The sequence below is a fragment of the Mirounga leonina genome, unplaced genomic scaffold (genome assembly GCF_011800145.1).
Source record: "Mirounga leonina isolate KUSES-001 unplaced genomic scaffold, KU_Mleo_1.0 Mir_115, whole genome shotgun sequence".
Taxonomy (NCBI): Eukaryota; Metazoa; Chordata; class Mammalia; order Carnivora; family Phocidae; genus Mirounga; species Mirounga leonina.
Window position 1 is genome coordinate 13,568,100 of NW_023270268.1, and position 22,468 is coordinate 13,590,567.

Genomic DNA, 22,468 nt, shown 5'->3' on the forward strand with positions numbered 1-22,468 from the left:
GCATCCTTCCATGTCAAAACACAAATGAGCACAATACACTTTTTATAAAGCAAATGTAAGTACTGCACCTGAACACTAATCACTTATCCTAAAAAAGAGAGAGCATAATTACTCTCACTGTTATATTATATTGTCTTTTTTTGTAAAAGAACCATCCTTACATTCAAACTCTTTGGAGTTATCAGTTGGTTACTGTGATGCAGAAGCAATATAGATTACTTGCATTTGCATGTGCTTTGCAATAGTATTATTGGGTGGTCTATGGAGAGGATCAGAGAAATGATACTATCATATACCACCCTCTCTCCTCTATTTCACCATTGACATGAGGCCTGAGAAAAGGCTGTGGATCACATTGAAAAATACCTAAGAAATGATAGGAGAGGAATATAAATAGTAATTGATTAGGCTACCAAATAAGTTCTCTAGAGTAGAGGTTAAAAGAATATCTTGAGATTATTCTGGTCCATTTCTCCTATTCTGCTGTTCCATTTTTAATGGCAACAAGTCAGGACACTCAAGCATATTCACATTCAACTCATTAAAGTTTTGAATGCTGGGCGCCTGGGTGGCTCAGATGGTTGAGCGTCTGCCTTCGGCTCAGGTCATGATCCCAGTGTCTTGGGATCGAGTCCCGCATCGGGCTCCCTGCTCCTTGGGAGCCTGCTTCTCCCTCTGCCTCTCTCTCTCTGTCTCTCATGAATAAATAAATAAAATCTTTAAAAAAAAAATAATAAAGTTTTGAATGCTTACTGTTACACCTCATTGCAAATAAGGCCCCAGACAATGACTATTGGCAAGTAGTCCCAGAAAACTAAAAACTGTGGCTTTTCAGTCGTGGCAAGTGAGGCTGAATGGTTAGATATGCAAGATAAAGATAAAATGGGCATATGGCATTTTAAAGAATACAGTGAAGGGCCACACAATGTTTTATTGTTTTTGTTTTGTTTTGTTTTAATTTATTTGATCACTACCAGCATTTGAGGACTATCCACAGAAACTGCTAGGAGAAAATCCACATTGCTTTATGTTGGACAGAAAGACAGTTTCCATAGATAAAAACATGCCATTTACTTTCAACAAGTGTCTTTTCCATCAGATTTAACTCTAGGGCAGAAGTACGAGTCTCTGCAGAGAAACCAGAGCAAAAATAAAAATTTAACCTAGCGCTTATACTGCGTACATGACAGATGAAAAGAAACTCAATAAATCACAAGTGTCAAGAATTAAGCCATCTTATTTGGTTTTGTTTTTTCCTCTGGGGTATTTCTGTGGGACTTCTTGACTTTTCTTCTTTAGATGAGTGGAAATGAAGAATCCACTAAACAAATGATTGGCTATCCTAAAGAGCCACTTGACTGGTGTTGCCAGAAACCCACAGACAAGTCATGAAGAAAGAAGTAACAAGAGCACGTGCTATTATTTCTTAATAGGAGAGCAGACAAAGAGGTCATTTCTGGGCCATAGTTTGGGTCAATCTTATCAGATGAGAAAGTTATACCTCAGATCAACGGCAGGTATTTTGGGAGGTGGTACAGAGTCTGGAGCATTTAGTCCATTTTCTTCTTGGTGCTTTCGTGGCATAGAACACACTATGAATACAAGAGAAAACTTCTGCTCTGCAAAATACTTACAGGAACTTATACCTCAAGATGAATGCTTTCTTCTCCTACGTTTTGATGGCAGTGTCAATACAAGACTGTGATATCAAAATATGATTGGCATATTTCTGTAATATCTCTTCTTGCTTGCAGTTCTGTACAGGGAAGCTTGCCTTTCAAACCACAAGATAACAGAACTCCCTCTGGTAAATTATCTCTCCTGGTACATAAACCTGCACACATATATAAGCCTTGCTAAACGTTGCCAGTTGGAGAATATAAAAACCTTTTAAAATAGATGCTAATTATGAAATAAAAAGAAATTCCTATTCTTTTGGATTGAGACATAGAAGAGATTTTTAGTTTAATGAGCTATCGTGACAGAAAAAAGTATCTAGAAGGACTCTTTTCTAGTCAGTGTTCCCAGGTTAAAATGAGTCCAACTGTACAAACTAGCGAGAAGGCAGAAAAGTAAATGTAGGGGTTTAAGAGCAGGAGACAAAGGTCAAATTGTTCAGAAGAACAAAAATAGAAAATTGGTACTGAATATTTGGGATGGCATGGAAATACTGGTATAAAAAGTACAGAACTGAAAAGAGGACTTCGGGCTTCTCAGGTTTCTTTTCAGAATAGAACTAATGGCAATTACTTTCAAAAGTCTTTTGGTGATGTGAACACAGACAATACTTAGCACTTGAATATTCTCAAAACTGAGCCACGACAATATATAACCAATTTCAAAAATAGCAGAAACAAAGCAAAACAAAAAGATTCCTAGGAGGTGAAAAATTAGAATCAGTTATAAAAGTAAAATTGAAACAAAACAAATTTATACCATTTTACTTTCTAACATCTTTATCGGCATCTTATAAATATTATTTATAGTATTCCATGTGTTGTAAGAGACATAAAGGATAAAATTCACCCCCATAAAATGCACTGGAATATCAGGATCTTAAGCAACGTGCCCCATTCCCAGATGGGGGGCCAGTGGCTAGATTATCAAGGAAGCAGTCATTTCCTAGTATTTCCCTTTCAAGAGATTCTCCTCATGATGTAAAATGTGGCTGCAAAGACAAAGATTGCTCTGTAATAAAAGTTATTTTCTGTCTCTTTCCTGGTTTAATAACCCAGAAAATAAAATCATTTGCCTACTACTTCCTCACAAGGTAAGAATTCAAGTTAATCAGTACATATAAACAAACCTCATTGAGGGCTCCATTTTGCCCAGTTTAGGATAAAACACTGCTTCCCTGGTAAAATTCTCCTAATGAAATGTAAAACTTACAAACCGCCAACTCTTGTCATGTGAGTAAAATTAACCCCCTGAGAATATCTACTGCCTTGTTTTCTTATTAGCCCCATTTTAAAATATTTAAAATGTATGGGCCAAAAATTAAGCTTAAGGTTACATTTTCTCATAAGTTAATCTGCATATTTTAAAAAACATTTTAATGGAAAAGAATGCTAAATCATTTCCATCTAAATCCTTCTCCATAGGCCTGGAGAACACAGAAGCAATGACAGGGACAAGATGTAGATCCTCTTAAAATTATGCGTTCTGTTTTATTTGAAGGCAAGAAGAATATCCAACGGGCATTCTATTTTTTTTTTTAATTTTATTATTTTATGTTAGTCACCATACAATACATCATTGGTTTTTGATGTGGTGATCCATGATCCATTGTTTTCGTATAATACCCAGTGCTCCATGCAGTACATGCCCTCCTTAATACCCATCACTGGGCTAACCAATCCCCCCTTCCCCCTCCCCTCTAAAACCCTGTTTGTTTCTCAGGTCCATAGTCTCTCATGGTTCATCTCTCCCTCCAATTCCCCCCCCCATTTTTCCCTTCCTTCTCCTAATGTACTCCATGCCATTCCTTATGTTCCACAAATAAGTGAAACCATATGATAATTGACTTTCTCTGCTTGACTTATTTCACTTAGCACAATCTCCTCCAGTCCCATCCATGTTGATATAAAAGTTGGGTATTCATCTTTTCTGATGGCTGAGTAATATTCCATTGTATATATGGACCACATCAACATTCATCTGTTGAAGGGCATCTCGGCTCTTTCCACAGTTTGGCTATTGCGGACATTGCTGCTATGAACATTGGGGTGCATATGGCCCCTCTTTTCACTACATCTGTGCCTTTTGGGTAAATCCCCAGGAGTGCAATTGCTGGGTCATAGGGTAGCTCTATTTTTAAATTTTTGAGGCACCTCCACACTGTTTTCCAAAGTGGCTGTACCAACTTGCATTCCCACCAACAGTGTAAGAGGGTTCCCCTTTCTCCACAACCTCTCCAACATTTCCAATGGGCATTCTAATAAGTAAGTTTAAATTCCTAAAAATTCCCTTAAAAAAAAACAACACATTACTTTGACCAAATTCACAAACTGTAAGGGAGACAGGAAACCAATATAATTAAAATAAAAAGATTAGCTCTATGAGTTTTGGTACAGAGTTCACAGATAACATAGCTGCAAGCCTGTCCCATGCGAGGGCTGGATCATGATCTCTCCCCTTCACAAATTCTCCGTTCACTGATTCCCCTTTTAATGGCAAATACCTCTGTAAATCTCCATCAAGAAACATTCGGTGACTTTCTGTTCCTGACTTGACCATCTCCATTCATCAAAAAGGAACATTTTTAAGATCTCCAACTAAAGGTTAACCTTAAAATGTGGGAAACTAGACTTTTCCGGAAAGATGTCGATGGGAATGTGTGCAAGCCTTTAAAGGCATTACAATTTGGGGACAGGAAAGCATCCCCTTGTTTGTCCTCTTCTAAACTGACAAAAGACCTTTTATCCACAGGAATGCATTATGCCCTTCACCTTGCAATACAAATTTTAGGGAGCAACTGAAGAAGCAAAGAACCTCTTTATCCTCAAGAAAATGGGGAAATGAGACTAATGCACATGAAATCATTGGAAGACTATTCATTAATTGAGAATGAGGTACTGCCCATGTATAATAGGAGGTGGGAGAAGAGAAGAAAACAAGTGAAGGCTGAAGAATCCATCTTATCAAAGAGAAAGATGACCCTTGCTCTGGGAAAGTGCTATACAGTTAGGGTGGAGCTGAGTGAAAACAAAATCCATTTGAATGTTCCATAAAACTGACATTCTATCTACTCCATAAAATTTCCTCAGGTACCATTAAATAATAATGTGATTGTTGTCTTTTCTGTCAAAAGATTAAAACACCCATAATCTGGAGATATCCTGATACGTGGATCTATCATTCTGCATTCCACATACTTGACTTCAGTTCATGAGGCTAATAATCCTTTCAAAGCTAGTTGTCACCACAATTACATAGGCAGTATATCTTTTGATTATCTCTCACAACTTATTTCTAGCAGACCACAACTGTAAAAATATTGGTGTTTCCCAGCAGCTTACAGACTGGGAACGTAACATTTGATGGCCTCGAATGTTTTTCCTCAAATCGATGCTTTTTACATATAATGTTTTACATTTAACGAGAAGAAACATTTTCCCATGTGTGCCAACACAGCATACCTCCAAAGCTTTTGTGTCTAATTATCAGTTGTTGTTTATCATTTATTTAACACCAAATAATTAGCTCCATGTCTGTATAATGAAGTAAAATGGGGATTACACTGAGATGCCTCATGTCAAAAATGCAACAGACATTCTTTACTGCAGTGCTGAACTAAATGTCTTTATGTTGGAGGAAAAAGAAATCCTAGAGATAACAATGTTCAAATGCCTCGATGACTTTGTCAAAACTAACTAAATAACATAATACATGTTGCCTATGACTGAACTCTTTGAAGATTCTATCCTTTTGATTATTTGCAGATGATCAGATGGCTTTAAATATCAGGGTCACAAGATGGATTCTGAAGGGACCAGATTAAAGAGAAAGCTAGCTGTTCCGGGGACTTAGAAAAATCCCTTTATGTTTGGTGGCTTTTAAAATCACTTCTACTATCTGAAACTATGCTCTCAATTGACACAATTTACAAGATTCTGCATAAAGGTGTAAGTGAGACCCAAAAAGGTAAGGAAAAAGAAAAACGACTCAAAAAGAAGCACGCATAAAGAAAATTCACAAAATATGCTGCACTTGTAAAATGCATGACCTCATTCTTTCCTGGCACTACTGTGAATGCAAAACAAAACCAATTAGAGATATATTATATATATATAGTGTAGACACCTCCCCGGTGCCTGCCATTTTTTGTCAGAGAAAGAAAGATGATGGCCCCTACTAAGGATCGCAGGCCTCTTGGCCTTAAATGAAAGAATGAATTTGTTTCCCCAATGCTCCAAAATATTGTTGCACACAGACATTGCAGGGAAAAACAATAAACAATAAACATTAAAAATTAAGTTGTTTAAAGTGACACCCTATTATTTTGGAGTTTGTGTGTACTGAGAAGGCTGTGTAAACTAAAAGGAATGCGTGGGTACAAAGGTAACAATCATTGGTTCTTCTTTTTATTTTCTTTCCTTCCTTGCAAATTCATTTTTACTTAAAATATTAGAACTATTCATGATATTCGATCCAACAATGGATATACCAGCCTCTTCACAGACTCACGGAACTTGCAAAGACGGAATGAAGTAGTTCTTGATATAGAGGGAGTCCAGGAAATGATCTTTTCATTGGGAGGCACACACACAGTTAGAGTAAAGGTGCTCTTTCAAGGAATAGAGATATAGTCAAGACTGAACAAGTGAGAGCTAAGGAAAAAAAAAATCTCTTCTGTCTGCCTAAGTAGGCAGAGAAAGCCTTGGGATGGGAGCCTTCCAGAATATGTACTAAATGCCAGTTTGCATTCACTTGTCAGTTCCGCCTGTCTGAGGTCAAATGTGCTTGCTTCCACCTCCAAATGAAGCTCTGGACAGTGACAGCGATGCCCTACAATTCCAAGTTGGGCCCTCCCTCTAAGCCCCTTTGGAAGCAATGTTGGTAAAGTACATTGGAGGAACACCCACATTCCAAGTCTTCCTGATCACTTCAGTGGGGTGATGCTGGTGGTGGTAGTGATGCAGACAGTGGGGGTGAGGTGGAGTAACTGGGAGGGAGTGCCCATTGAAAGCTTCCAGGAAAGGTCCCTGGAGTTCCTATCAAAGTGAAGCTGCAGTCAAGACCTAGGTATGTCCTGAAATTATGCATATAAGCTTTTAAAGATTTTTTTTTTTTTTTATTCATGAGAGACAGAGCAAGAGAGAAAGGCAGAGGGAGAAACAGGCTCCCAAGGAGCAGGGAGCCCGATGCGGGACTCGATCCCAGGACCCTGAGATCATGACCTGAGCCGAAGGCAGATGCTTAACCATCTGAGCCACCCAGGCGCCCTGCATATAAGCTTTTAAAGAAAGCTCCTTAAACAAACATAAATATTTCTTGGCCATTATGCCTGCTTGTTCAAGATCAAGTCCTATGGTTGATGCCTATTGTTTTTGCGAATGATTTCTTTCTTAACATATATATGTATGTGTATATATATATGTATGTGTATGTATAAATATATATATTTATACATACACACACACCTCTTGACATATCTATCTATGAACCTGTCCATCTCCACAGTTAAGGGGGGGTGACAGCCAGCACTTACCTACCGGTGTCAAGTAGTGGCTAAAGAACAATTGCAACTAATACTTTTTTTTTTCTTTTAAAGAATAAAAAAAAAAAAAAAACTCATTTATGCTTGAATGGATTGGAATGGGCTTAGAATAGAGGTTAAGCAGTGGCCTGAGTATCTTACCGAATGTATCAATGAAAAAAACAAAAACTCATTATCAGAAGTTTTAAAACCCCTCACTATAAAAAATGCTCGTCAGAATCTGTTGTGACCACCGAAAGATGTAAGAAGTTATATAGACACACACACATACACAATAAAAGGAAAACTGATGTCTAGAAAATATAATATGCAAAATAAACTTAAGAGAATCCTATTTAGGTTTACCAAGAACAGACAGTAAGAAAATACGGAAGTATTACTCCTTAAAGTACACAAGACCAGCCTCCTCACCTTACAGTGTGTGTGTGTGTGTCTGTGTGTGTGTGTGTGTGTCTGTGTGTAAAATGAACTTTGAATTTTAACTGTTTGAATTTTGGTCCACAGCTGTACCTGTCTAAATAAAATTAAAAAATATATTCTGTGATATCAGAAGCAGTGCAGGATAATGACATTTGAATTTGGGATAATATGTAATGTTTAAAAATTGATACCCTATGATAAAAGAAATAGAAGGGTGCAAACATATGTGAAATATATATATAATATCCCAGAACTTATGAGAAAAACTTTTGCTCAAAGTGCCTTTATCTAGCAAACAAAAAACTAACAACACAACCCATTCCACGAAAAATAGTTATTCTATCACTCTCCAGATGTAATTCTCTTTTTTAATTTTTAAAAATTTTTTTAATTTTTATTTTTTTAAAAATATTTTATTTATTTATTTGACAGAGAGAGAGAGAGTACAAGTAGGGGGAGTAGCAGAGGGAGAGGGAGAAACAGGCTCTCTGCTGAGCAGGGAGCCCGATGCGGGGTTTCATCCCAGGACCCTGGGATCATGACCTGATCCAAAGGCAGACGCTTAACAGACTGAGCCCCAGATATAATTCTGTACAGAATAAAATAAATCCACTAGAAGTGTGATCTTTTACCATCCACAGTTAGTTTCATTGATTCTATAAATGCTACAATCACACAGTAAAATTTCTTATCATATAGCTACCTAGAGAAGTGCATGTATATACTTCACTTTACAGAACTGTATGCGTCTGCCTAACCTCACCTATTTTAAAACATTAAAGTGCATTATAATGGCATTTGAAATTCTTTGGTGCCATGAGTAACAGAGAAATGCATCAAAAGTCAAAATTTAAATATTAGGACTCATCTTCTAGGAATGAGTATGGCCCTTATTTTATTTTTGAGTTTTAACTGATGGACTGACAGCCCCAGCACAGCCCTGTACTATTAAAATTGCTGTCCAGGATGGCAATAAGTGTATCCTCGGATGTACTGAGAAAATTCTCTGTAATGCAACGTTCAAAATAGAGAAAGGACCCTACTTTTAACGAGTCGTGTGACTAATTAATTGGCTTCTCATAAGAATATACTTTGTGTCTCCTTTTGCTTATTACACTATTCACACCTTGCCTGGAACAAGCAGTTGTCTTCCTGGAGAGCCACATAAATCTAGACAGGGACAAACAGCCTCAATATACGATTGACACCCAAACTGTCAAGCCAGCCGCTCTGGTGACAGTCATTTTATAAAACTGCTTAGTCATTCCAGTCTAGCCCTGTGATGCCCAAGTATCTCCTGCTGAGAAGCCATATCATGAAATGTTAATTTGGCTCTTAAAGATAACATGCTTTTAAAAAGTGATAAGAAAGAGACGTTGAGCTGGGCTCAGACAGACTGTCTCTGTTCCCAGGTTCTGAAAAGGCACTCCCAGAAATATTTGCTGTAGCCTTAGGAGCAGCAACATTCCCTGGTAATCCTGATGAAATAACAATTTTCTCCTGTCAGGGAGATGGGGCATGTGGGGGGGTGGGGGGGGGGGGGGGTGGGTGTTTTCCTTCCCCCCCCCCCCCCATGTATTTCTGGTTAGGAGTTAATGTGAGACTTGGTAAGAAAACATACCCTGCAGGCATATGTCCTTAAACGTCACACTTCGCTAAAGTTGTTCCTTTAGCTTTGCTCTCCTTGGAGTCCTCCCCCACCACTTCTTCCCCGCTGCTGCTGTTCAGTTGGGCAGCACATCCAGGGATGCCATCTTTATGAGACCTGCCATGTGAAATAAACTCACACTCTCTTCTCAGCATCCTCCTTTCTCTTGTCGATCCCCCTTGGAAAAATGTGATAACCTCTGTTTTCGAAAATACTACTGACTTGTGTGTGTATTTGCTTTGAAAATTGAGTCTTTGAAAATGATCCTGAGCCAAGCAACTCACACTTGGGGAACACTGCGGTGAAGAGACGGATCACACAGAGGCTACGAAGAACAAAACAAACCGTCTTGACATCTACTGAAGTGTTATAAATAAAGCTGGCTAGTAAAAAGATGAAAGCAAAGCTTGAGTCTTCACCCCACCATCCTGCCCCCACATGCTAAGTATAATCTTGACTGACCCAGTATCTCTTTGCTTCTTAGAGAAAAAGCAGTGAAGTTGAACTTGTTGTTATTAGCCCACAGCAGCAGTGACTCAAATATTTAGCTACTTAGACTTCTACCCTTGTAAAATTTTACACTTGTAAAATTGAGTAATTCCTGGGGTGTATCGGCCTTAGGGCAAATAATGACACATTTCATTCTCAGAATGATAGAATACATCAGTCTCTATCTCTTCCTGGCCCTCTCTTTTTCTCTTGTCTCTTTTATTCTTTTCCCCCCACCTTGAAGTTTTAAACCACATTTAGACATCCCTTTTGTGGGTAGGGCTGTTGCAAAGGAACACTCATTATTTTAAGAAGATACAAATATGAACTAGGACAGAAACATTTCAGAGTGGTACTCAGCATCCTTCCACCCCTTTTCAGTTGCCTGGTTCAATCTAGAAGTGTTTTTGGATGACTATATGGAATAGTTCCGGAGCTCACTCAAATGTAGTATTTACAAGGATGACATGCCTGTTCTTACTCTCCAGCTCCAGCTTCTTCCTATAGCAGACATCACTAAGCAATTGTGGTACTTTCCCACTCAGTACAAACATAGCCTCAGGATCCTTCTTGACACAGCACCCCCAGCCCCCATCAGCCATTATCCATGATCTAGAGCTGGTTTAAAAAATAGCCTCTAATTGTCTTCTTGCATCTGGCCATCCTTCCTTAAGATCACTAAACATGGAGGAAGTTGCAGATCAATAAGCATGAGTCTCTTTACTTTTATTGGAGGTGGTCTTGAGGAAAGCTGGTTAACTTCCATTCCATATATCCTTGCATTCTTCTACTAATTGTGCTGAAGCATTAGAAAATTTAAGAAATCATGAGCTAAGTGCAGGGTATGGACCATGGCAATTAGACTGAGTAGCATGTCATTTTCATTAAGTAAGAGAGCAGAGAGAAGATAAACATGTCAGCCCCCACAGTTACCATGTGAAGTCCTAGGGGAATCTTATTATTAAATTAAGAAAAGTATCAGGTCTAGCAGTATGTATACATCCATTCAGACATATGTACATTCATTAATTTTAGTGTGATGGCAATGTTCTCTATTTGGATAGGGCTCTGGGTTACACAGGTGGATATATCTGGCAAAGCTCATGGAATGGTATACTTAAGATTCATGTATTTCATTGCATGGAAGTTTCATCCCAAAAGGAAAAAAAAAAATATTGAAGTCTCATTAATGATATGTATGTTGAGTGTTTAGAAGTGAAACACACTGATGTCTGCAACTGATGTCTTATTAAAAAAAATATGATGAATTGATGAATGGATAAAGCAAAGGGTGTGTAATAAAGCAAGTCTAGTGAAAGATTAATGGTAGAATCTAGAGAGTGAATTCACTGTAAACTTCTTTCCATTTTCTGCACGTGAGAAAATGCTCATAATAAAGTGTTGGGGAAAACTACAATATAATCCTAATCTTGTTGTGAAATACTTGAGACCTACTTGTCCTCTCTCCTGCTTCTTTTTGGCCAGAAGCAAAAATAGCTCAATTAAATGTAATGACTTGTTACTGAAATATCTTGATTTTTGTCTTTATAAAGAAGCATTGGGATGCACCTATGCGACTCTAGCCAGGAGAGAAAAAGACTTAGATTCCACTACTCTCATCACACCCAGAATGAGAGAAGTGGTCCACACCAATATATCTTAACATAGTGCTTTTGTTAGGCAAAGCATCACTCAAATGTAAGTATAAAAACATACGTGCCCACCTTGATGAGAACATCACTGACCTTATCTGTTCATTTTTCTTTTCCCCCTCCAAACACACAGACACTCATGCTGACTTGGCAAACCATGGTTGAGAAACCACTGCTCTGTCAAATCTGCACGGGGACTTCAGAGTCTAAGTGATGGATATTGTGGGGCACAAAGTATTCAAACCTGGGGCTTTTGAAAAACAAGTGCAAAGAGCTCAGTGAAAACCTATTATCACTGGTAGAATGGAGAAGGCAATGAAATTCTCAATCATACCTCTTCCCCGTTTAGTGGTTTGAGGGCAGCTAGACATGGCATGTTGAAACAAGGGCATTTTTTAACCAACAGAATCAAGAACAGGATATTTAACCTATTCTATTAATTCCCATGTGTGAGCTAACATGCCCTGGCAATAATTTATAACATGACCAAAAAATATATATTGCTTCCCGCCCCGCCCCCCCCCCCACTTGCTCTAATCTGGCTTTGGGAACTACAAGTCCCAAGGATCAGGATGCTATAATATGGCAAATGAGAATCAGTGAACACACTGCAATACTCTTCAAGGGTTCCCTGCTCAGCTTGTGATTCCATACTTTTTAATTTCCTTGTGCAAACAGTGAACTGAAAAATGGGAAAATCCATTTGGCTAGTCTGAGCTATAAATTAAATCCTTGATTAAATTTTGGCAATTACATCTCCAGGTTGTTTCCATTTCAACATTTAAAATACATTTGAATAAGCTTCTGAATCATGATCTTGGCAATCTATTGTATGGCAAAATGGACTCTAATAAATACTATTAAGAGGGCGCCTGGGTGGCTCAGTTGGTTAAGCGACTGCCTTCGGCTCAGGTCATGATCCTGGAGTCCCTGGATCGAGTCCCGCATCGGGCTCCCTGCTCGGCGGGGAGCCTGCTTCTCCCTCTCCCACTCCCCCCTGCTTGTGTTCCCTCTCTCGCTGTGTCTTTCTCTGTCAAATAAATAAATAAAATCTTTAAAAAAAAATACTATTAAGAGGTTAGCTGGTAAATAGAAAAATTGAAGAACACTGAAAACAAATATTTTATCCTTCTTTTAAGTTGTTTGGATATGAGTAAGTTGCTAAGAGGCAGAAAATAAGTACAAAAACCTCATGTATGTTCTTAACCAGTAAAGAGCAATGAAAATCATCAGTGGTTCTTAAACTTTATTATGCACAAAAATCACCCAGAGGTCTTGTTAAAATGCAGAATACTGGGACTCCCCCTCTCCCCAACCCCCCTACCCTTAACCCTACCAGACACTGATTGAGCAGGTTTGGGTGGTGCCCACTAATTTGCATTTCTTTTCTTTTTAAATTACAGGGTAGCTAACATACAGTGTTATATTAGTTTCAGGTTTACAATATAGTGATTCAATAATTCCATATAGTACTCAGTGCTCATCAAGATAAGTATACTCAACCCCATCGCCTATTTCACCCATCCCCCTTCCCACCTCCCCTCTAGTAACCATCAGTTTGTTCTCTATAGTTAAGAGTCTGTTCCTTAACTAATGATGTAATGTATGGTGATTAACATAACAATAAAAATGTACTAATTAAAAAAAACAAAAGAAAAAAAAGAGTCTGTTCCTTGGTTTGTCTCTTTTGTTGTTGTTGTTCATTTATTTTGTTTCTTAAATCCCACATATGAGTGAAATCATATGGTATTTGTCTTTCTCTGACTTATTTCGCTCAGCATAATATCTTTAGCTCCATCCATGTTGTTGCAAACGGCAAGATTTTATTCTTTCTTATTGCTGAGTAATATTCCATTTTATATATATAATAAATGTTGAATATAAATGGTGAGAGTGGAGATCCTTGTCTTGTTCTTAACCTTAAGGGAAAAGCTCTGTTTTACCCATTGAGTAAGATGTTTCACTGGGGGTTGTTTTTTTGTTTTTTTTGCTTTTTTTTTTTTTTTAATTAGATCTTTATTATGTTGAAGTATGTTCCTTCTAAACCTACTTTGCTGAGTGTTTTTATCATGAATGGACGTTGTACTTTGTCAAATGCTTTTTCTACATCTATGAGATGATCATATGGTTTTTATTCTTTCTCTTATTGATGTGTTGTATCACACTGACTGATTGGCAAATGTTGAACCACTCTTGATCCCAAGGATAAATCCGACTTGGTCATAGTGAATGATTTTTTTAATGTATTGTTGGATTTGGCTTGCTAATATTTTGTTGAGGATTTTTGCATCTATGTTCATCAGAGGTATTGGACTGTAGTTCTCTTTTTTTGTGGTGTCTTTATCTGGTTTTGGTATCTGGGTAATTCTACCTTCATAGACCAAATTTTGAAGTTTTCCTTCTATTTTTTGGAATAGTTTGAGAAGAATAGGTATTAACTCTTCCTTAAATGTTTGGCAGAATTCACCTGTGAAGCCATCTGGTCCTGGACTTTTTTTTGTTGGCAATTTTTTGATTACTGATTCAATTTCATTGCTGGAAATCAGTCTGCTCGAATTCTCTATTTCTTCCTGCTTCAGTTGGTAGGTTATGTTTCTAGGAATTTATTTCTTTTAAGTTGTCTAATTTGCTGGGATATAATTTTTCATAATATTCTCTTACAATCCTTTGTATTTCTGTGGTGTCAGTTGTTATTTCTCCTTTTTCATTTCTGACTTCGTTTATTAGAGTCCTCTCTCTTTTTTTTGGATGGGTCTGGCTAGAGGTTTAGCAGTTTTATTGATCTTTCAAAGAACAAGCTTCTGGTTTCATTGATCTGTTCTACTGTTTTGTTTTGTTTTTAGTTTCTTTATCACTTATTTCTGCTCTAATCTTTATTTTTTCCTTCCTTCTGCTGGTCTTCCATTTTGTTTGTTCGTCTTTTTCTAGCTCCTGTATGTGTAGTTAGTTTATTAGCGATTTCTTGCTTCTTTAGGTAGGCCTGTATTGCTATAAACTTCTCTCTTAGAACAGCTTTTGCTGCATCTCAAAAATTTTGGACTGTTGTGTTTTCATTTTCATTTCTCTACATGTGGTTTTATATTTCTTCTTTGATTTCTTGGCTGATCCATTCATTGTTTAGTAGCATGTTATTTAACTTCCATGCATTCTTGCTCTTTCTAGATTTTTTTTCTTGTGTTAATTTCTAGTTTCATAGCATTGTGGTCAGAAAAGATGCAGAGTATGACTTTGATCTTTATAAATTTATTGAGACTTGCTTTGTGGCCTGATATGTAATCTATTCTGGAGAATGTTCCATGTGCACTTAAAAAGATGGTGTATCATTTTCTCTTATATATCCTGCTGAATATATCTGTTAAATCTATCTGGCCCGTTGTGTCATTAAAGCCCACTATTTCCTTGTTGATTTACTGTTTGGATGATCTGTCCATCAACGTAAGTGGGTGTTAAAGTTTCTTACTATTATTGTATTACTATCAATTGTTTCATGTCTGCTGTTAACAGTTTTATGTATTTGGGTGCTCCCATGTTGGGTGCAAAAACATTTACAATTGTTATATCTTCTTGTTGGATTGTCCTCTTTATCATTATATAGTGTCCTTCTTTGTCTCTTGTTACAGTCTTTGTTTTAAAGTCGATTTTGTCTGATACATGTATTGCTACACCAGCTTTCTTTTCACATCCATTTGCATGACAAATGTTTCTCTATCCCCTCACTTTCTTTTCTTTTTTTTTTTTTTAGATTTTATTTATTTGAGAATGAGAGAGATAGAGATAGTAAGAGAGAGAGCACAAGTGGGGAGGAGAGGGAGAAGCAGGCTCCACACAGAGCAGGGAGCCCGATGCGGGACTCAATCCCAGGACCCTGGGATCATGACCTGAGCCGAAGGCAGACGCTTAACCGACTGAGCCACCCAGGCACCCTCCCCTCACTTTCAATCTGCAGAATATCTTACAGGCAAGCGCATAGATAGATCTTCCATGACTGGGTGGATCCACCAAAGCATGGTGGGGGGAGCACAGGGCTTGGTGTAAGCAAGTCAGACAGGTAATGTTGGTGCTGTGCGGGTTCTGGTCAGTGTCAGTGTGTTTATGCTGGGGGGTGGGGAGGGAAATGGAGCCTGCCAGCTCCTTTGTTCTGGGAGGAATCTTCCAATGAAATCTGTCCCTCTGGGACAAGCTCTGAGATGAATAAACTACTCTCCTTCTCAGTTACTTCAGGAGTTTTTCAAACCGCTGCTTCTGTACTTTATCTCCATGGGCTGTTTGTTGTACTGTCTCTTTAAGGGTGAGGACTCAGCTTCCTCTCGCCCTCCTGGCTCTCCCAGAACCAAGCCCACTGGTGTTTAAAATTCCAGGCTTTAAGTCCCACTGGTTGAAAGAATTCACAGAATTTGGCCCCTCTAGTTTTCAAAGTGAAATGTTGTGGGGATCTGTCTACCCTGAGCCTACTGCCTGGTGTGATAGTCTGTTTCTTGCCCTTCTCTGCTCCCTCCCTCCCGTGGACTGCCCAAGGTCTGTTTAGTTCCCCACAGCATCTCCACCCTTTCTACCCTTTTCACTGTGGTCTCTTCTCGATCTTCAGTTATGGAGTTTGTCTGCCAGTCTTTGGGTCACTTTTTGAATTATTTACACTGATGGGGGTGTTATCTAGTATCCGTGGGATGAGGTGAGCTTAGGGTCCTCCTACTCTGGCTATATTCCCAGCCTCCTTCCAAATTTGCATTTCTGACAAGCTTTCAGGTGATGTTGATGCTGTATGTGATCATAGGACCATTTGGAACAATGCTTGTCCAACCTTTCAGATACAAGCAAGCACAACTAAAACGTTGTTGTAAGGTTCAGGAAATAACAGAAGATAACCATAAATCATCTGTCCAGCTTTTAAAGATATCCAGAAATGTGACTTCATCAGATGAAGCAATAATCAGTCAGTGGTTTATAGTTCCTACTGAGAGGTGGATCTCAGTAAAGTTAAGAGATAGGCCCCCAGACTCCACATGCTGTACTCTTTTCCTATTGAGGTAATATAAACTTCTTCCCCCTTGAGGAGCCCCATAACCTATAGCCCTCTCCCCAGTGTCAATCAAACTTTTTAAAGGAAATTATCAGCTAACTCATTCTCTTTTCATTGTGGTATTACCTCATGGGGGGCAGAATATTTTGTTTCCTCATCAAAGCAATAACATTTTAATCATGGAAATTATGGCATCAATCCCTGAGATAATGGGAAGCACTTACAGAGTAGGGGAACAAGTAGGCTTTCCGAGTCCCCTGGTATCACAAGTGGGTGGCCCCTTCCTACAAGGAAGCCCAACCCTGCTTTCGCCATCTGGAGATTTCTACTGGCAACTCAAGTCAGTTTTCATTTGTGCTATAATCACTGGAGACAAAGAATCTCAGCTGGTTATTAATCTCATCTGTATCACAAGTAGTAGAGTACTAAATCTCCCCTCTGACTTTTCTTCTCCAAGGAAAATCCTATCGGTGTCCTTAGTGTTTGGTATAGGTCTGCTTCCTAACCCCTAATGATATTATAAATCTCCTTTAAATTCTCTCAAAATTGAGTTCATGTAAGTACTTGAAAGCCAAGTCCCTATGTGAAATATTTTTTTTAAACCTCCTGTCTTTACCTCTCTCCCACCATCCCCAATCCAATAGGATATTTTCTAATAACCAAAGTTGCAATGAATCATGTGTTGACAGGGGTTGAAAAATGGGAAAAAAACAAAAACAAAAACAAAAACCCTTAATACCAGCCTGACCAGAACTGAGCATAGGGGAAGGATTGTTGCCAGGGTCCTGCATAGACTAATCTTAGCCCTATAGATGCTTTTATTTTATTTATTTTTTTTAAAGATTTTATTTATTTATTTGAGAGAAAGAGAATGAGAGACAGAGAGCATGAGAGGGAGGAAGGCCAGAGGGAGAAGCAGACTCCCTGCCGAGCAGGGAGCCCGATGCAGGACTCTATCCCGGGACTCTAGGATCATGACCTGAGCTGAAGGCAGTCGCTTAACCAACTGAGCCACCCAGGCGCCCCCTATAGATGCTTTTAAATAAATAAGGTGATAGTAGCTAGCATTTCTATTTATGGTTCGCATGTAACTTACTCATAACTTTGGGTAGGTTATTTACTTAATTCCTGCAAGAACTTTGTAAAGAAATTGAGATTCAGAGTTTTCGTATTCTAACTGGGGTCACGGAGCTGGTGTGTGACTGGCTTCCAGGTAGCTTTGCCATAAACACCTTTGCCATACACACCTTTACAGCAAACATTTTCACCACAGATATTTTTGTCACATAACTATTTGGCCAAAAGATAATTTTGCTGTAAATGATAAAATAACTGGTTGGTAGTTGTATTTCATTTCTTCATTGACAAATCAACTACCCTTGGAAGAGTGAAGGTATTGAAGCTACTAGCTGTCAGTCTGGTTTTATTTTTCCATTGAAAAAAATTCCCATTTTTATATTATATAAATCTTAGCTAGCTTTCATGATGGTCTATACAGTGACAATCATGTGTGGTGATCTTAAAATAGTAGGTGATAACAACTATGTATATCAACTTGACAGAAAATATTGTGATAAAACTTACTGGAAGCGTGAAATAAGAGAGTGCAAAGCCAGATTGCATACTATGCTGTATTAGATAATGAATGACAGTGACACAATTACATTACCATGAGACCAAATGTTACAAGGATACAAAGCTCAGTTACAAAGGCGTTACAGAATTAGCATTTCGCCCACTGTATCCATAGATCTTTGCGACATCCATCAATGAAATAGGACGATATGCTAAGAACAGTGTGGAAGGCTTTCCTAATGCAATACAAAGCTCAGTTACCAAGACTCCTCCCAGTATTTGGAAAACTGATATCTCTCTCAATGAAGGAAGGGATTAATAATTAATTTTATTATTATTTTCTTTTATGTTTCATTATGTCCTTTTTAATGTCCTTCTTTTATTTTTCATTATTTTATCTTTGATGGCAAAATTACCTTATGGCAATTTCATTAATGTTTTTTAACATTTCATTATGTCTTTTTTAATATCCCTCTCTTATTTTTTATTATTTTATCTTTGATGACAGAATTGCCTTACAGCCAGTTAGTTATGCAGCCAAAACTCTTGAGGCAAAGATGTCTATGGCAAAGATGTTCCAGCAAACAACAGCAAAACAGATGTGGTGAGACAGAGCAGTAGTTCAAGTCTGGCCCAAGCCCCACTCTGAGGCTTTTCCTATTACATTTCACTAACCCCCAAAGTATATCAACTCCTTAGATTATCCTCCGTTCTTATAGATAGTTTTCAAGAAAACTGCCCCAGATTGCATGTGGAAAAAGTGCACGTTTTCTGGAAAACGCAATTAAATAAAGAATTTTAGAAAAATGGGAAGCTAAGGGTATCTATAAAAAAAAAACTGGGAAAACACTATAACTCCAGACAACAGATGTTGATGCATATCTGCCAAATACAGTGAAATCTGGAATGAGAAGTAGAATACATACTCCTGAAAACAAGTCACAGATATGGTGGACAGGCTTTAGGAAAATCACACCAAACAAAGATACTCAAAGGTGTAATCGAACATTTCTAAAATAATAATAATAATAATAATAATAATAATAACTTCCATAAACATAAATCAAAATGGAATACCACATTTTAGTAAAAAATTGATACAAAACAAATGATAGCAATTGGATTTCAGGGATAAGAAAAGAAGTTTTGAGACATCCATCCTGAAAAAGAAATTTAGCCATCGGGTAGAAAATCAGTATTACTTCAGCAACACTAACACCAGAAAACAAAACAAAACAAAAACAAAGCAAGCAAAAACAAAACAAAACAAAAAACCAAAAAACTGCAGGGCAATGAGGCTTGAAGAGGGGGAAATGACTCACAAATTTTATACCCAGTATAGTTATCAATCATGTATAATGTGAAAAAAAGATAGAGATTCTGAAATATGCACACATTGGACCATAACACTCATGATGGTTTCTCTATAAACTACTAGTTTATGAAATACAGAAAACTGTGATATAAATAAAAATGAGAATTCAAGAACTGTATAGCCATTACATAAAATGATCGAAAATGAATACTGATTCCATTTGAATGCAGAACTAAAACTGAATACTTTTGATTATAATGACTTTATAACAAAAGGTAAATATTATGAAGTTGGATGTAAAAACAATAATATAAATAATTGAATTTGGAACCTGGAGAAGAGAGGTAATGGGAGGAAAAGTAAGTTTGCTGTTTTCTTTATTTTTAATAACTGTCTAAATTATAGATGGATCTATATTATTTAATTTTTAAAAGTAACCTGTGGAAGAGCCAAAAAAAAAAGACTAAACCCCTCTCAAATAACCAGAACAAGCAAGAATAACAATGAATACAACAGCAAAATACATAATAATACAAAATAAATAAAACAAAGTAGGCATTTAAAAATAGGATACATAAGCATGAAGACATTCATGTAAAAATTGAGATGTTCTACTGAAAAACAGCATCCTGGAGTAGGATTTCACTAAATAGTACTCAATAAAAGGAGTTCCATTTATAATAGAGGCAGGAGGAGACATGACTTCAGGCCTGAATTTTAGGGCTTTCACAATGAAGTACCACACACTGTGTGACTTAATAGAAATTTATCATCTCTCGGTTATGGAGGCCAGAAGTACAAGGTCAAGGTGTCAGCAGGGTTGGTTCTTTCTGGGGGCAGTGAGTGGGAATCTGTTCCCCGACTCTGCCCTAGTTCTAGAGGTTTGTGGGCAATCTTGGCATGCCTTGGGGTGCAGAAGTATCACCCCAATCTCTGCCTCTCTCTTTTCTTTTTTAGCCTTTTGATTTTTTTTTCCTACTTGAGAAAGCTTCAGTTTTTAAATTTAGCTCTCTGACTCTCTGCTTGTGCCATCAACGTTTTCACAACAATTTAATGCTCCTTGATGTGGAAAGCATGCTTGATCCTGTCACAGACACACTTAGCACACATGGAACCACCAAAGGCCCTGTTGACAGAGCTTTTTTCATTTTATTTTTATATTTTAAAGATTTATTTATTTATTTTAGAGAGAGTGCGAGAGCGAGAGCGAGAGCACAAGCTGGAGGGACAGAGGGAAAGGGAGAGAGGATCTCAAGCCGACTCCATGCCAATGTGGAGCCTGATACAGGGCTTGATCCCAGGACCCTGAGATCACAACCTGAGCCAAAACCAACAGTCGGGCATTCAACTGACTGAGCCAGCCAGGCGCCCCAGGTTTTTGTCATTTTAGACAACCTCAGAGGAATTTTAGGTCTCATGGCACAAACTCCTGGGCACATGCCACATGTGGATTTTGCTGCTTCTCCAACCTTTCTGGTCTAAAGGTAAACAATTCTATCACCAGGGGTTTCCGACAACCTGGCTTTGTTAGAGGACAGCCTATTGTAGGACAGCCTATGGCCATATGTCAAATGCTGGACCATTCTGAATGCCACTAGACAATGTCCCCAGAAGAGGAAAAAGAAAACTTCTGCCTTTATTTTCACATGGTGTTTTCCCTATATGTGTGTCTGTCTCCAAATCTCCTCTTTCTATAAAGACATCAGTCATACTGGATTAGGGGGTCTATCCTATTCCAGTATGACATCACCTTAACCTAATTACATCTGATACAACCCTATTCCCAAATATGGTCACAATCTGGGGTACTGGGGAACTTAGATTTCAACAAATGAATTTTGAGGGTACACAATTCAACCCACAATAAGGTCCCTTCCTGCCTCTTGTGCAGTTGGCAATATATTAAATATTATCTGCTATGTATGAAAGTTTTCGATCATCACCAGAGACCAATCAACAATTACAAAGTGGGACTTCATGGTCACTCTGTGTTAAAAAGATCAGAAACTGGCAAAACAAAAGAAAAATACCCTGCCAGGGCGCCTGGGTGGCTCAGTTGGTTAAGCGACTGCCTTCGGCTCAGGTCACGGTCCTGGAGTCCCGGGATCGAGTCCCGCATCGGGCTCCCTGCTCGGCGGGGAGTCTGCTTCTCCCTCTGACCTTCCCCCCTCTCCTGTGCTCTCTCTCATTCTCTCTGTCTCAAATAAATAAATAAAATCTTTAAAAAAAAAAAAAAGAAAAATACCCTGCCAAATGGCAGCTTTATATAAAACACTGTAATTTGAAGCTTGGCAAAGAACACCAAGGCAGAATGTCTTCAGAAAGACAGCTAGGCATGATTCTATGAAAGGGTACTTGCCAGTGGAGTCAAAGTTCAACAGTGCTGTATGGATACTGATGCGTTCAGTCAGCTCCAATAAGAAGCTAGTCCTTCTTCTTTGGATGGGTGGTTCCAAAAATAAAAACAAAGACACTAGTGCTGGGTGTGGGAAGGAAATTAAAAAGGAGGAAGAAAGTGGAATGAGGGAAGAATCTAGAATCATGCCAAAAGCTTAACGAATCACCCACGGAGCCCTCATAATGGTCTGGGAGTCATTAATCTAATACTCCAGTGAGATCTCTGTTCTCAAACTGTTAATTTTTATCTACTGCCTGCTTTGGACTCCCATTTTAGTAGGTCCCAAGGGAAATTGTAAGTGGTCCTGAATTTCTTTTATTTTGCTGAGCTTAGCAACACTGACTACTAGGGTCAGTCACTATAGTGACTCTAGGTGAGAACACTAGGTTTATTCCCAACAAGCAACATGACCTTGGACAAGGCACTTAGATAGATGGCTTTGTGCGACCCAATTTTGTCCACAGTACAATGAGGCAACTCATGTGAGGCTCAAGACAAAAAAAAGGATATGGGTGGTGTCTTGGGTTGGTGTCACCAGGAGCAGGGCCTAAGAGAGAGAGAGATCCAAGTGCATATGGCTTACGGAGGGGCGAGTCAAGGAAAGGGAAGCATGGGAGAGAATCATGAGGCACTGAGCAAAGATGTGGTCTCAGGTGAAGTCCAGCCTTGGTCTCTTCCATGGAGGGCTCTGCAGCATATTCCCCACCGTAGGTTTGAGACAAGGGAGATGACCTT

At 38.4% G+C, this 22,468-nt stretch overlaps 1 protein-coding gene and 1 pseudogene across 13 annotated transcripts in view; both read right to left on the reverse strand.

The window, feature by feature from the left end:
• The window catches only part of RBMS3 (RNA binding motif single stranded interacting protein 3), a 739,797-nt gene that overhangs the window by 332,169 nt on the left and 385,160 nt on the right, over positions 1–22,468 (reverse strand). The gene's annotated exons all lie outside the window — the stretch shown is intronic.
• Positions 19,769–21,413, reverse strand: LOC118002778 (annotated as a pseudogene).